The 15,273-nt window shown below is 45.5% G+C and overlaps 1 protein-coding gene across 1 annotated transcript in view; it reads left to right on the top strand.

Moving 5' to 3' along the window:
• UPP2 (uridine phosphorylase 2) overlaps positions 1-15,273 on the top strand; it is a 162,879-nt gene that overhangs the window by 99,049 nt on the left and 48,557 nt on the right. The gene's annotated exons all lie outside the window — the stretch shown is intronic.

Below are 15,273 nucleotides of genomic sequence, written 5' to 3'. Positions count from 1 at the left end.
TTTGGGAATGGAAAAGTATTCAAATAAGTGTGGTTACTTGATCTCAAAAATTCAAATGTTAAGGTTCCACACAGCACATATTACATCATGATAATATGATGAAATAAGAATACAAATTCGAATTGCTGAAAAAAAGAGCAGGAATACAAAACACTAGCACAAAACAATTTTCGCCTGATTTAGAGTATGATCGAAAAGATACTCCTTCACAAAGGCGACGGAACACCCTCTCTGCCATATTGAAGGTCCGTCCACCTCATTTAGAAGAGGATGGACCTCATGGATGCCAGTGACGGAGACTACTCAGACTCCACTACTGACATATACCTCCAACACCCTGACAGAGTAAGGGCCAACAGAAATGTGGCTGTTTGACTGCCTGTCTGATTTAAAGTGGACTGTCAAATGGCCAGCTTTCAGTGTCGGTCACTACCAGGAAAAATTTGGCAGTAAGTGAACTGAAAACTTGTAAATTACCCTCACGTCATAGGAGAAATCTCCCTCGCTGAGAGGGTCAATGCCTTTTTAAAGGTCAAAAAGAAAATTCCATTTTCATTTTCAAAATGAAAAAAGATGTAATGCATGCCATACAACTTTATCATGTTGACAAAGCAGTCTGCCAAACTTTCAATGAATCGACAGGAACCACTGAGAGGGCTGTGCCTGCCTATGCAAAAGATACTCAGCGGGGCAGCGGTAATCTCCAAATTTAGCAGGCAAATACTGACAGAGTAAATGCCACCTCCTAAGCGCAGAATCTGGCAGTTGGTAAATATACACTAGCAGGTTGATGATCTCACATGGAGCCAGACTTCCATACATTTTAAGTTCATAAATGTTTCAGAGAGTATATCCGGGAAAGTTATATGAATTCCTTTTTCTATGCATTCATAGCCAGATCCGTGAATTAAATGTTCACAGTGTACAACTGAGCATGGAAAAATGTCTTGTAATTTAATTTATTATCCTATTTTTGCTAGGAGAAAAACTATGCCTTGTGAATATTAATGAGGCAGGATGCATTTTGCAACCATCAACTTGTGTCTGAAAACATAGTACTGGGGACCTTTGGGGAACAGCAGACCTCCTTCCCTCTCTTCACATTCCCTGGATGCAAACTTTTTTTAAATATGGCCTTTTGCCCTCAGGTGCTGCGTTTTAAAAATACACACATGTTCACGTCCAGGGAAGACTTCGGGTGGAGATTGCTCCGATCCCCTGAGGCTGACCAACATGATTCCCAAAGGGGAAGCTGTCCCATTGTATGACTTCACCCTCCCAAATAATAGAAAATACCGTTCTCCCACACAGAGGCACAAACGCGGCGAAGCAATAAAAACACCTGTAAAGGGATTTATCTCTTATAAAATGAGGCACATTAAAAGACTGTTTTCAGATTAAAGCATGGGGTTTTATTTGTGCAACTCTCTCTAACAAAAAGGCTTTTTCAAATGAACATAATTCCAATGCATATAGAAATATGTATACAAGCAGTAATTACACACTTATAAGTATGCAAATGCAGCTGTTAAATGCATGGAATAAATTACAAGCAGATAATACCGGACTTCTACTGTAGAAATCAGAAAGAAAAATGCTTTAAATAGATCCGATGATTATAACCACTGGGGACTTGAATGTACACACCGACGCACTCACACATCACAAAGTCGATGATTAAAAAAAACACCTTACTGGCTGCAAAGACTGCATCTTAGCCTACTCCAGACTGAGAGATTCACAGCCGGGGTCAAGAGCCTCAGCAAGCCGGGTTCCTACACTGAAGTACACGCGTCCGTCTCCATTCAGTTCCCAAATCCCGGTTTCCAAGTCAACAAACCCCATTTTTATATTCTCAAAGCACACTTGAAGTTTCCGCAAGGACTTCCTCTCCGCCAAAGAAACTTACTGGAGTTGGCATCCCTCCATGCAAGCATTTCAAAGGCAAGAGTCCTCGCGTATCCTTCGGTGCTTTCACATGTTCCAGCCCCTTATCTTGACGAAGCTTTATGAAAGTCTCCACCAGTACAGAAAACAACCTCCAAGTCCAGAAAACAACATGGATAGCCTAAACAACTTGAGTAATTTGGGGGCCTGCCTGTGTGTGTGCAAAGCTCAAGCTAGATAGTCAGAATTCAAGATGTCATGAGGGCACTTCAAAGCCAATAGTAAGAACTTAATAATACTTCCCAATGTGCAACATAACCCACATTTGAGCACCACTGCTTATAACACTACACTCCGAGACCAAGAAGTACGTTCTCTCTCCCCCCCCTATCCTCCCTCTCTCCCTCTCTCCCTCTCCCCCCTTCTCCCCCTTCTCCCCCTTCTCCACCTCTCTCCCCCCTCTCTCCCCCCCTCTCTCCCGCCCTCTCTCTCCCCCTCTCTCTCTCTCCCCCTCTCTCTCCCCCTCTCTCTCCCCCTCTCTCTCCCCCTCTCTCTCCCCCTCTCTCCCCCTCTGCGGTTTGTTACGCCCAGGACAACTGTTTGATCAGATAGGGTGACCACTATTTTGAGAATCAGTGAATGGAAATGTTCGATTTGTGACTTGAGAGGAATTAAAGAAGGGACAGGATGAAAAAAATGTGTATACAGTCCGCATTTTGTAACTTACATCGAAAGCAGCATGTGCCTCTCCCACTACTAAGCATGGGCGAATTTTGCGAATCTCGCGTTTGCGAATTTTGCGGATTTGCGAACTCGCAATCCGCAAAATCCGCGAATTCTTGCGAATTTGCGGATTTTTTTTTTTGTGTTCGCAAGGATTTCTGCCAGTTCGCGAGGGTTTCGTACCAGTTCGCAATTGCGAACTTACATTTCGTCGCGCAACGGTCGCGAATTATGTTGTTTCTACGTCTGGTTCATCATCACAGGTTCCCAGCACCCTCTGTTTCACCACTGCAACCCTCTGTTACATCAATGCCACCCTCTGGTTCATCATTACTGTAGATTATGGGGGGAAAAGCAAGCACACCAGCCCTGCTTCAACTGAGATGAATTAATTTGGGGTTAGTTTATTAATGTGTCACTGTTTTAAAATTCCAGTCTGGCACCTGCTTCCTTATCTGTAATTTTGCTTTCTGTTGCAGTGCATTTTTTTTCCCCAGGACCTTCTTTGTGGCCTACTTGTAGCTATTGTATGAGCCTGCTGTGAGGGTCAGAGCAGGGTCATACAATTGTTGCAACTAGCAACTGAATTCTGGAGGGGCCCCAGTCAGGAAGCACTACCGGAAATTGTTACTAATGATGAGTTTAAACTCTTGCCCCTGCCGAGTGCTTTCAGTTTTGAAAAACTCGTTTTTCTGCAATTTCGCGGGGTTCGCGGGGTGCGAACACGCGCGAGATCGGATTCGGAAGCCGCAAATTCGTGCGAATATGCAATTTGTTTTTTTTGCGGCGTGTTAGTTGGCAAGGTTTTGTGCGTTTTTGCGAGCCGCTCGTAGCGCAAGACGCGAAGTTACCCTCACGGTCGTTCAAGGGCGCAGCCATCTTGTTTGCCTGACGTATTTCCGTTTCCGGGCGCGAAGTGTAATCTCGCAAAGTCCGCGGCTTGCCAGTACAGTCTCGCGCGTGTTCGCAAGGAAAATCTTGCGCGAACTTACCCGCGCGGTCGTGAACGGGCGCGGCCATCTTGTTTCTCATTCATTGCTATGGTTCTGGGCATGGTCTTTGTATCCTCTGTCAATCTCTGCCATCCTTTGCTTGTTTGAAGTTTTTTTTAATCTATTTTACTTATTATCTATCCCTCTATTTTTCTAGCCCTATATTTTTGTGTTTACTGCTACTTTTGGTTAATTTTAAACTACTTTTGTAAACTCTTTTCTTCTCTTCCCTATTCTATTTTCTTTATTCCTTTCCGCCCAGACCATGGTGAAGGGAGCCGGGAAGCATCCCGAGAAGGGGAAGGGTCCCGCACCCCGTGTCCGGCTCCCGTGCGGGCGTTTGAGGGGGGAGCTAGTGATGCCACGGGAGATCTTTACCCCGGAGGAGGTGGCCCAACTCATTTTTTATGTTCAGCGCCGCCTCCCCAGGACCATCATGGGAGGCGGCAAGATCAGTGCCGGGTACGGGGCCCGGGAGCGCCGGAAGCGGTGGGAGAAGGTGTGCCAGGCCATTTACCACCACTCTCGGGTCTGGCGCACCTACAACCAGGCCACCCACCGCTGGACGGTTGTCCTGACCCGTGAGCGAGATCTGCTCGACCTCCTTGGCCTTGAGATCCCCGGGCTTGGTGAGTAGTAGTAGCTATGTCTTTACTACTATGTTTTCTCCTGCTGTGTTATTATATTGCAAATTTTTGTTTTTTACCAAGAGCAATAATGCTGCTCATTACATTGTAGGTACATTTTATTTCAAAATCTTCTGTGCATTTCAGGTACACTGCTCTCCTTCTTCTCAGTAGTGTTGCTACTATGCTTATTTGTTTTAGATTTTGTGTTCATTTCATTGGCCTGTGAAATTATGTATGAGTGTTGTTGAAAGAACTGCGTAATGCTACACACTAAGGTTCAGATTTTTAATTACCGGCGCATCCCTGCAAAGTTGCAGGGATGCGCCAGTAATTGTGCGTCACGCCACCATCACCCATGGTGCGCCGTATTTACAATGCGGCGCGCCATGGGCCCAAAACGTCACCAAAGCGTTACGCATCTGTGCCGTAAAGGCGGCGCATTGCTGGAGTTGCGTCGCAACGATGGTGCAGCTCCATCAATGCTCTGGGGTGCCCTATCTCCCCAATGCTGCGTCAAGCCGTACGTCTGCTTCAAGCAGGCGCAGGGTTTGAGTCACGCATCATTGTCCTCAAAGTGACTGATTGAAATCTTGTAGATTTCCCTCAGCCACTTTTAGGATGCGTTCCTGCGCAGGAACGCCCTCCCTTGCGCCGGAACACCCCTATTGGCGCAGGGCTTTACAACGTGATGCATCTCCCAGATGCGTCACGTTGTTAATATACGCCGCACCATTGCGCCTCTTTTGTGCTGTCGCTGCGTCACAAAAGTCACGCAACAATGGAGCAAAAGAGCCGCAAGGGCCTTCTAAATCAGCCCCTACAGACTCAAGTCCAGTCTTTCCTTTGTACACATGGCGATAATAAGAAATAGTGGTGGTGGATTAATAGTTTGAGTATTTTAATGACTGGTGAATGTAGTAGGAAACTTTAGTGTTGTCGCTGATCTTCAATCACGATGGACTTTGGCTGTCACTTTGCGTGCTGCGGACTGCTGCCTGCCAATCCTAGGCAAACCTTTTTAGTACTTTGTTTAGTGAGTTACATAGGGTAGTTTCCAATTCGACGGTCCGCAAATCAAGCAATACTAAAGTAATGACGTAGTCGACCACATGAGATTGGTCAATAATATATCCCGTGGAGTCGTTCCCTATTTGCTATTTCGCAAAAATATTTTGTTACTTTGTTAGTTCTTTTTTAAATGTTTGATTTGGTTGAGAAATATCATCCATGTTTTCTGTTTTTCTTTCTTTCATGTTGTACATCAGCTTCCCCCAGGGGCAAGAGGAGGACACAGGAGGAGGAGGAGGAGGGTGCTGTTGTCGATGCAGGCCAGGACCGGGCAGTCGAGGGCTCCTTTGCTGGCCCCAGTAAGTTTTAATTTTAATATAGAGTACTTATTTTTTCCTAGCGTTCCTCATTCGATTTTTTCTAAATCGTCTTTGATCTTCTTGTAGACAGGATCTAAATTCTTATCCTGCCTCGACTATGACTCCGTGTGGTATTACTAGATTATTCTTATTAGTCTGTCTGTGTAGCTAACTAAGATTGCACATTTGGCATTTCCATTGGACTCCCATTCTAGTCAGCAATAGCTCTATGCACTGAGTGTAGTCCTCTGGGATTGTCCATAATGTCTTTTCAAGTATTCTAAATGTTTATGCTTTGACCATTGCCAACAATAAAAAGGTGAATGACCACCACCAAGAAAGAATAAGATACTACTTTACTTTTGGTTTGGATAGGAGGACAATCCATTCTACTACTGTTGCAGGGACAAATCTGCACAAACAGAACTATGGACACTAAATAATGCATCACTTAGCTTATCAATTATAATAGGTGCTGTGACTGTTAGACTTTCCACATACCTCAGTGATAACAGACTTTGTAGTTGAACCCCCAATCTCGTTACTGACTAGATAGTGTGGCAGAGTCATTTAGCTCCCAAAGTCACCGATGGCAGAGGCACGGACTCATGCTTGCAAAAATTCGAAAACCTTTAGCTCATCCACTCTAGTCTGGAGGACCAAAAACCACAGAGTCTATTTAAGTTTAAAAGCTTTATTAAAAGTAAACACATTTATTAAATTCAAGTTTGTCATAAAAGTGAACGTGTAACTGAAAATGGAAAAGTGCTTAGTGCTGACGATTAATTGGACACATTTCTTGTGGTTGAGCCGAGCTCTCACCTGGTTTGAACTTGATCCTGCTCGTGTTCTTAGAAGTCAAGGTTCTGTCTGTTAGGAGAAAAAGTGGTGCGTGTTAAAAAGTAAAAAGCAAACATTCATCAGTTGTGCCAAAAAGTGCAGCAAGACAACAGCCTTCCCTGGAAAAAGGGACATTTTTACTCTAGAGTACACAGTCAAAAATTATTAAATTGTACACTTTTTTTCACATTTCTTTCTTCCTCCTAGACCAAATATTATATAGTAGTGAGTGGTGTATTCTAACATTATTAAATGTACTTTGTAGGTGGAACATCTGGAGACGGGGCCAGCGCGGAGGTGGTGGTGGCATTGGACGAGGAGGACAACTCTGGGGAGGAGGCGGTGCAAGTGCCGGACAAGGACATGCCTGTGAGGGTTCACACGGTGGTGGCGGGCAGAGGTAAGCTATACATTCCTTAGTCATTGAGATTGAAGACTGCAGAGTGTGCTTTCTGCACGGGTGTATTATAAAAAAAGCAGGTAGTAGCCTCCTCTAAATGTACTTCGACTTAGCTGTGAAGTTTTTGGCGAGAAGAATCCCAATCAGATCTGAGGTGAACTTGATGGATGGGATGAACGAAAAGCGAAAGAAGGGTGTAAGTAAGTGTGGAAGCACGAGAAATGTAATGATGACTGGCAAAGAAGAATGATATGTGTTTGCTTGGTCCCCGAGGTGGCTGGGAAGGTAAGAAAATGGTATGGTGCATGGCTGGGTGAATGATGAAGCAAGGATGGGTGGAAGGAGAACAGCCTGGGTGGGTGAGACAGAAACTGTATGTGTGCAATATACTTTGGATGGATGCCTGGATCATTCATGGTACTATCTGACTCTTAGATAGCATATGTGAATCTAGAGAGAGTAGACGGTCACTGGATGAACTAAGTGTTACTTTGAAGAGCATGTAACACCGCACCCGCACGTCCGTTCCAGTGTAGGAAAGGCAAGGAAAAGAAGTTGTAACGTTGTCCAAAGACTACCATGAATAGTAGCAGTAGTTTGTATTGCAACTGCAAGCACAGCATATATCCAGTTATTACGGTGGACACTCCCTACCTCCCTTAATAACTTTAGTTTAGTAGTAGTACGTCATTCATGTGTGGGGGTATCACTGTTCACTCAATAATAAGCAAAGCACCTAAAGTCATCCCATATGTCATCAAATACATCCCATGTGAAGTGATAGATAATCAGATAATTTAGCTTCTTCATTTTCCTTTTCTAATACTCATTTGCACTGTAGGGTGAAAGCTAAATTAATTAAGCAGTAGCCCTTTTAACAGAGTATTCTCAGTGGCACCCGTAATAGAAAAGTAAGAGCTTCACCACCTGCATGTACTGGACCGGTACAGTAACGCAAGTCTGTCTCACTCACCATGGTGTGCGTCTGTTTTTCTCGGGTGCAAGTTCACTGCGCTGGCATTATGCCGGCTTGCATAAGATAACGTACCAATTTTCCTAAACAAGAGAGAAGAAGAAGAATAAGAGTGGTGTACTGTCATAGTCGACTGTAATAGAAGTCCATAGTGCTCGTAGAATTTGTTCCTTAAACTCCCACTAATGTTAGAGCAAGGATGAAGAAGTCGGAGGTTACATAGATACTGTCCTCAATAGTTATGCACTGTGCTTTCAATTTGCTACTTGTACTGTGACAACTTTCTGCTCCATCATTTTGTGTTAATCTTAAGGAGCATTGGTTACAGACTATGTCTTTCTTTTTTCATGTAGTTGCTCCTTCCAAATCCAAGACACCATCAAGGAGGAAGGAGCTGGCTCGAATGGCCCGGCAACGGAGGCTGGATGCCACTGTTGCTGAATATCGGCGGCTGGTGGCCCTGGAGGAGGAGGAGACGTAGTCTGGTACAACAACAACGTCCACTGGGACAGCTGCATCCTCCTCCGTGCGGGCTGCCAGCCAGCGCAGTGCTCCAGCGGTACGGAGCCGGGCTACCAAAGCCAAACGCCACCGCCCAGCAGCAAAGAAAGCAGCTGCCCCTCACAGGATTTGCAAGGCACACCGGCGCCGCTTATCCCTCAGACTGTCCTACCTGGAGCAGGAGGTCCATAACTATAAGAACGTGGTGGAGGGCCTCCGCTTCGAACTTGCCACCCTCCGCAAGGAGCATGATGCCCTGGCTGCTAATTCCAACAGCACCCTGCCATAGTGTCCCTTGCCCCTTTTTTAGAGACTTTTGGGGGGTGGGAATTGGGAGTTGTGATTTTTGGGGACTTTTGAAGGACAATCGTTGGGGTTAGGGAGGGTCTTGCGGGAGATTCTTTTGTTAGGGCTATAAAAATATACTTTTTGAAACTTTATCTGACCATACCTGTTTTTTACTGCTTTTGAGTCTGGTGGGTGGGGGTTTAACATAACAGTAAGTTTGTTTTCCTGAATAGTCCTAGGACTTTAGTAGTACTACCGTCAATCAAATCTCTCGTCTCTCCTAATACTCCATTATACTACCTCCAACCAAACGCCTATCTTACCTGTAATTTATGTTTGCAAGTAGGGCTAGGCCCAGGGCTGGCTCCACGGGAAACAGCAAATAAGGTTGGCAATCCTGGGCGGATAAAATTTCCTCATAGCGGTGGTACTAGTGGTGTGACACAGTGGCAGTTGCTTGCCTATGAAAAAAAAGAAAATGAAATCTGGTTTGTCCTCCTGAGCAATACAAAGGTACAATACAGAATATAGCAGGTGACAGAAGTACACTAGAACAGTGCCACATTGTAGCCTAACAAATGTTAAAGTATAACAAATTCGGTTGAAGTTCTTTGACATTAGCCATGGGTCTTTGTCAAGCAGAGTAAGAATATATCCTCGGATTTCTTCACCAGCCTGTTGCTATCACCTTATCCTCCCCCCCCAGCAAGTGTGTGGATTTATTGCTGTAATTTAGTCACACATCAATCAAAACCACACAGCCCGGGGGAAGAGGGTTAGGGTTTGAAAAAATGGATGGGTACGGGGGTTTTTGGGAAAGGTTTTGGGAGACAAGAAAAAGTAGCACAGCATGGACAAACAATTGTGAACATAAACAAATCTTTGGGTACAAACCTATCCATCAATCTTTGAAAGTGCATACACTACTGCATGCATATCAGTTAAAAGTAAGTAGTACTTTCGACAACTGTGGAAGAAAATGCGACAGTACAGGGCGTGGGTGGAAATATTGATAACTATATTCAACATAAGGTCTCGGTAGCCAGATACCTGAGAGCCTTGCTGGTCACTATAAATCCATTCACAACAACACTCAATGGGGTTGGTCTGGAAGGTATAGTAGATAGAAAAGGAGAAATTGCTTTTTTTCTAGGTGTCCCCTCACTCACCAGGGTTGCCCCTTGGTGACATGCTTCATCATTGGGGCCATCCCAGTCCTCTACGGCCTGGGGCGTGCTGCGACTTGCGAATTACGTAGGAGCACTTACAAATGACTATGTGTGGTGCAGATGTGATAGTGGAGTGGACTAAGTGATGTGTTAAGGGATCAATTTCGAAGCAGAGAGAGATCCAAGAAATGCAGTCACAGTCAGAGAAAAAGGCAAGGGATACTGTATCTATGTGGTTGTAGTGGTCCTGTTGGAAGTGGTAAGTAAGTTGCCTTCAGAAAAAAAATCCTCCTATTAGCGGCACTCCTCCATTGCAGCCGACGCTTCGTCCATCGATGTTGGTCACCAGAAGACACCCTGTCCACTGCCTGCCTGATGCTGAATTGTGGCTCGCTAGTCGCTACTGTGAAGCCTGACTCCATCCTTTTTTCCCCATTGCAGAGACTGAAACCCGGCCTGTAATTATTCAACGAAAAACAGGAAGTGATATAATATTACAACACCACTGATAAATAAATATAAGGTATGTAGGCTGTGGAGTGCAAAAAGTCACAATTTGATTTTCCTAGTAGACAGTACAATATTTTTGAAAGTGCGTACTCTGAGTCACCTTTTGAAGGATAAATAAGTATGGGCAAATTAATGTAGCGGATCTTGCCCCTCAAGCTAGGTGTACTGTAAACTGTGTTTTAGAACAAAATTAGATCTTCCTAGCAGTGCTCCCACCGAGACCCTTACTAAAGCCAGTCGCAAAAATGTAGAAGACCCCCAATCAAATCTCAAAAAACGAGGCCTAGCAGAAAACTGGTGACAAAACTTACTTTGAAAGTAAAAGTAGGCCGAAGTACCCCCTTCCTAATTACCCCTTACCCACCGTGGATTGCATTCAAACCACTTGCAAGCAACCAAGCAAAAGTAGCCATAGCCAGCATCGCTCCAAGACTCGAAATCCCCCCCACTCAAACACATGCAATAGAAATACTGCTAACCCTAACGAACCCTAAGTTAAGAATAGTGGCAAAGGCTTTCTTTAACTATGCCAAATCCCCCCTTTCCCACCATGGATTTTCTTCAAATGACTTGCAACCAAAATTACACATTCTCACGAGTGCTCTAAGACCCCAGAACTCAGTTGGAAAAATCTAGAACACCCCGAAACACATGCAATCCTGCTGCTAGGGCTAACCCTAACGAACCCTAAGTTACAAAAAAGCCAAAAGGCTTTTCCGCGAGGATTTTGTCCCAACCACTTCTACCCGGTATTAGACCTTCCCAGGAATGCCCCAAGACACGCCAACCCACCCGCCAAGAAGCATAACACCCCCAAACAGGCCAAAAGCAAAATCTCATACTTGCAATATTTCTCGGCCTTCGGTCCAAACGCACTGCGTAGCTAGGCCATAAGTCGGGGTTGCCACGACGGATTTCCTGAAAAGCAAATGCAATCAAGATTAGAGTGTCCCAGCAGTGCTCCCAGACCACGAAACTCACCCACAAACAGACAGAACCCCCCCTAAGAGCACCTCAAAGGCAAGCAAGTCATCAAAAACACAAAAAATTTTCCGCCTGGGATTTGGTCCAAAACACTTTTATCCGGTATTAGAGCTTCCCAGCAATGGCCCCAGAGCCGTCAACCCAGGAGAAAACGAGTAGAAGACCCCCAAACAGCCAAAGAGCAAAAGTACAAAAATGGGGACTTAGTCAATTTTTCACAAATTTCCCAAATCACTCCGCGCGCGCTCTGCAGCTAGGCCCTAACTCCCCTCTGCCACCATGGATTTGCTTCAAACCTCTTGCAAAGTAAAGTATATATAGCCAGCAGTGCTCCCAGACCACGAAACTCACCCACAAACACCAGGAAGCCCCCCAAACAGGCCCCCGAAAACGCTACATAGAGCAAAATGTCAGAAATAGCCAAAAAAAGTCGGCCTGGATTTTGTCCCAACCACTTCTACCCGGTATTAGACCTTCCCAGGAATGCCCCAAGACCCGCCAACCCACCCGCCAAGAAGCATAACACCCCTAAACAGGCCAAAAGCAAAATCTCATACTTGCAATATTTCTCGGCCTTCGGTCCAAACGCACTGCGTAGCTAGGCCATAAGTCGGGGTTGCCACGACGGATTTCCTGAAAAGCAAATGCAATCAAGATTAGAGTGTCCCAGCAGTGCTCCCAGACCACGAAACTCACCCACAAACAGACGGAACCCCCCCTAAGAGCACCTCAAAGGCAAGCAAGTCATCAAAAACACAAAAAAATTTCCGCCTGGGAATCTGGTCCAAAACACTTTTATCCGGTATTAGAGCTTCCCAACAATGGTCCCAGAGCCGTCAACTCACCTGCAAAGAGGTACAACAACACCCCACAAGTGCTGAGTCTTTCTTCATTGGGCGTAAACCAGCCCTCTGGTTTGATGGAAATAGGAGTCTGGAGGAGGAGGATAGAGGAGCATGTTCTTCTGAACTTGTGAACCTGAGGAATGCAGACTGCGGCAACTTCAAATCAATTAGCAAACCAGCGAAGACAGTTCTGCTGATGGGCTTGATTTTGTGATTATCTGATTAAAGTTTGAAATATATTAACTGTGCACAACAAAGAAAGACAGACACACAGGAATAAAAGTGAATAGGGACGAAAAAGAAAGTTATTGATTCGTTGTCTCATTTTCAGGGCTCGGTATCACGGTCCAGGAATGAGAATAAGGCTTCGTCATCATACTCTGCGAATTCAGGCAGGGTGAGCTCAGTGTCACCTGACAGAGTAGAAATTCCCTCATCTATGTTGCTGGCCACCTCCTCTTCATCCGGCACGCTCTCTCGTACTCTGAAATCTGGTGGTATGAGGTGCTGATTCATCTTGACCATTGTTAACCTCTCCACATTTTTGGGCGAGAGGCGGCTCCGTTTGGGAGTTACAATCCCACCAGCCGCACTGAAAACCCGTTCAGAAGACACGCTTGCGAGTGGGCAAGACAAGTAGTTTAAAGCCAGGTTGGTGAGCTGTGGCCACAATTCTTTTTTCCCATGCCAATACGCCAATGGGTCAGAATTAACATAGACCTCTGTTGAGTCATTCAGATAGTCCTTCACCATCGACTCAAGGTCCTCATCCAAGGTTCCTCCACTTTGCTTAGCTCTTGCTGTGCCTCTGACCTTTTGAGAACCAAACCCACGCAGAGCTAGCCAATCCTCTTCAGCCTCCAATGTTTCTGTTGTGTTTCGTGCAGATGATCCGGTTGCCGGTGTCTTTAACGGCTGAGAGGTCACTTGTGCCACAGCCACAGGTGCAGAAGTGGATTGTTTTGACTGGGGATGGCCTGCTGATGTACTGCCATTTCCTTCAATTTCCAGCCGTTCTGTTTCAAACCTCTTGGCTGACAAGGCTAGCCAACGTTTGTACTTTGGAACATGTTCATCATCAAAAGGAAAGAATGCTTGGCCTGCCAGCGCCTTTTTGTAGCGTGGATCCAGAATAGTAGCACAAATGTAATGCTGTTCTGAGTGGATCTTTTTAAGACGTTCATCACCTTGTAGGAGCTCTAATAATTGCTCAGCCAGAAGCAAAGAGTCTTGGTTTTTGTCATCTTTTCCAAACACAGAACAAACCTCCTTCAGTTGGTCCTCCAGCATGTACAACAATGGGATAGCTTTTCCCAAATTAGAGTCCTCCTTGCTGACTGCACACGTGAAGAACTCAAAAGGACGAAGCATGCGTGTCAGGCTTTCAACTATGTTCCATTGCGGCCCACCCATCCTCGGCTCCTCTGTACCCTCTTTAAGGAAATATTGATCTAGTTCCGTATACTGCTCATACAGACGCTCAAGCATGTAGAAGGTTGAGTTCCAACGTGTTACCACCTCCTGGATGAGTGCTTTCACTGGCATTTGACGTTGATATAGCAGGCTTCTCAGCTGCTTCCGGGCCTTAAAAGAATGGCTAAAATGCTTGCACATTTTTCGGCAGGTGTCCAATACACTGTACGCTGCACTGCCTTTATTACCCAAGAATTTTTGGACAACCAGGTTTATACAGTGCGCCAAACACGGCACTCTGAAATAGTAACCGTCCCTCATGGCCTTAACTATATTGGCGCCATTGTCCGTGGAAACATGGAAACATAACCAACCTTGCGTTTTAGTGGGGACAGCCAGTTAAGGACCTTTGTGTTAAAGACATCCAAAATGTTTTCTGCTGTGTGACGTTTCTCCAAACCAAACATGGCTAGTGTTGCATGTTTCCGAGCAGCTTTAAAAACAATGTTCGTGTCAACACCTGTGTTTAGCTTTGCTTTAGCCCCTGAAAAAGAGACCCAGTGTGCAGTGATGCACATGTAATCAGCGCCTGCGCCACTGGTCCACATGTCTGTTGTCAGATGTATAGTGTGAACAGCACTCTTCTGCAAAGCTGCCCCAATCACCTTCAGAACATCTTCATGTAGTGCTGGAACCGCAACTCGGGCAAAATAGAACCGGCTAGGAACCTTCCATTTAGGGCAGAGCGCTGCCACTAATTCTAGAAAACCAACCCCTTCTACAAAAGAAAAAGGGAGAAGGTCCAGAGCTAGCATTTTAGCCAGCTTAGTGTTATACAGACGCGTCATTGGGTGGTTGCGTTCATATTGCGCTTCTGTAAACAACATCTTTTTAATGTTGCCCTGGACCAAGGATTTACGGGATGATGATGATATCTTCGACCCAGTTACGCTCGCTGATGAACTTTTCCGCATTGATGTCTCACTCTCTCCCACACTCTTAGTGTGGCTCACATGGGGTGTGCTGCTGACAGGGGTACTGGGTGTAAGTGAAGTGTTTGAATCGTCTTCTTCCTCCTCGTCATCATCAGATGAAAAATCAACGTTTTCATTGCGTGCAATTCGGGCTTCCTTGATCGCGTGTAGGTGCGCAAACCATTGGACATCGTGCGTTCTCCTAAGATGACCTCTCTGGCCTCCGGTACCATAGTTGGTACCAAACTTACCACGACTAACTCGAAGCTTACAAATGCTACAAATGGCTACGTTTTCCTTTTTTGGGCAAACACTAAAGAAGTCCCAAACTGGAGACTTGAAATGTCTTTGGGGGCCGGAGGAGGCGGCGATACTGGTGGTGGTGGTCCTGCTGCTAATGCCAGATGAAGTGGAGGATGTGGATTGCCGAACTTCAGTACGTTTTGCACTTTCACCACCACGAATTGAGGTCGAGGACGAGGTGGGTACCTTCTTGCGAGGAAGAAATATGGAAGCGGTAGGTTTTGGTGTACTACTTAACTCCAAATCTAATGATTCCATTTCCATTGCCTCCTCGCCGACATCATCATCACGCTCAGCAGCTTCTCGGGATAGGGTCAAAATGTCTCTTTGCTGCATGCCCGGTGGGGCTGCAGTGACCTTTGTGATGACTGGCTCGTCGTCATCGTGAGAGGCTTCATCACCAGCAGTATCTGTCACTTCTTGTTGAGCCTCATCACACTCCATAGGTTTGAGTTTTTGGACGACCTTCCTTTTA

This window comes from Lissotriton vulgaris, chromosome 2_1 (assembly GCF_964263255.1).
Source record: "Lissotriton vulgaris chromosome 2_1, aLisVul1.2, whole genome shotgun sequence".
In the NCBI taxonomy this organism is placed as follows: Eukaryota; Metazoa; Chordata; class Amphibia; order Caudata; family Salamandridae; genus Lissotriton; species Lissotriton vulgaris.
The sequence above is the reverse complement of the archived record's forward strand: the minus strand, read 5'-3'. Positions and strand labels throughout refer to the sequence as shown.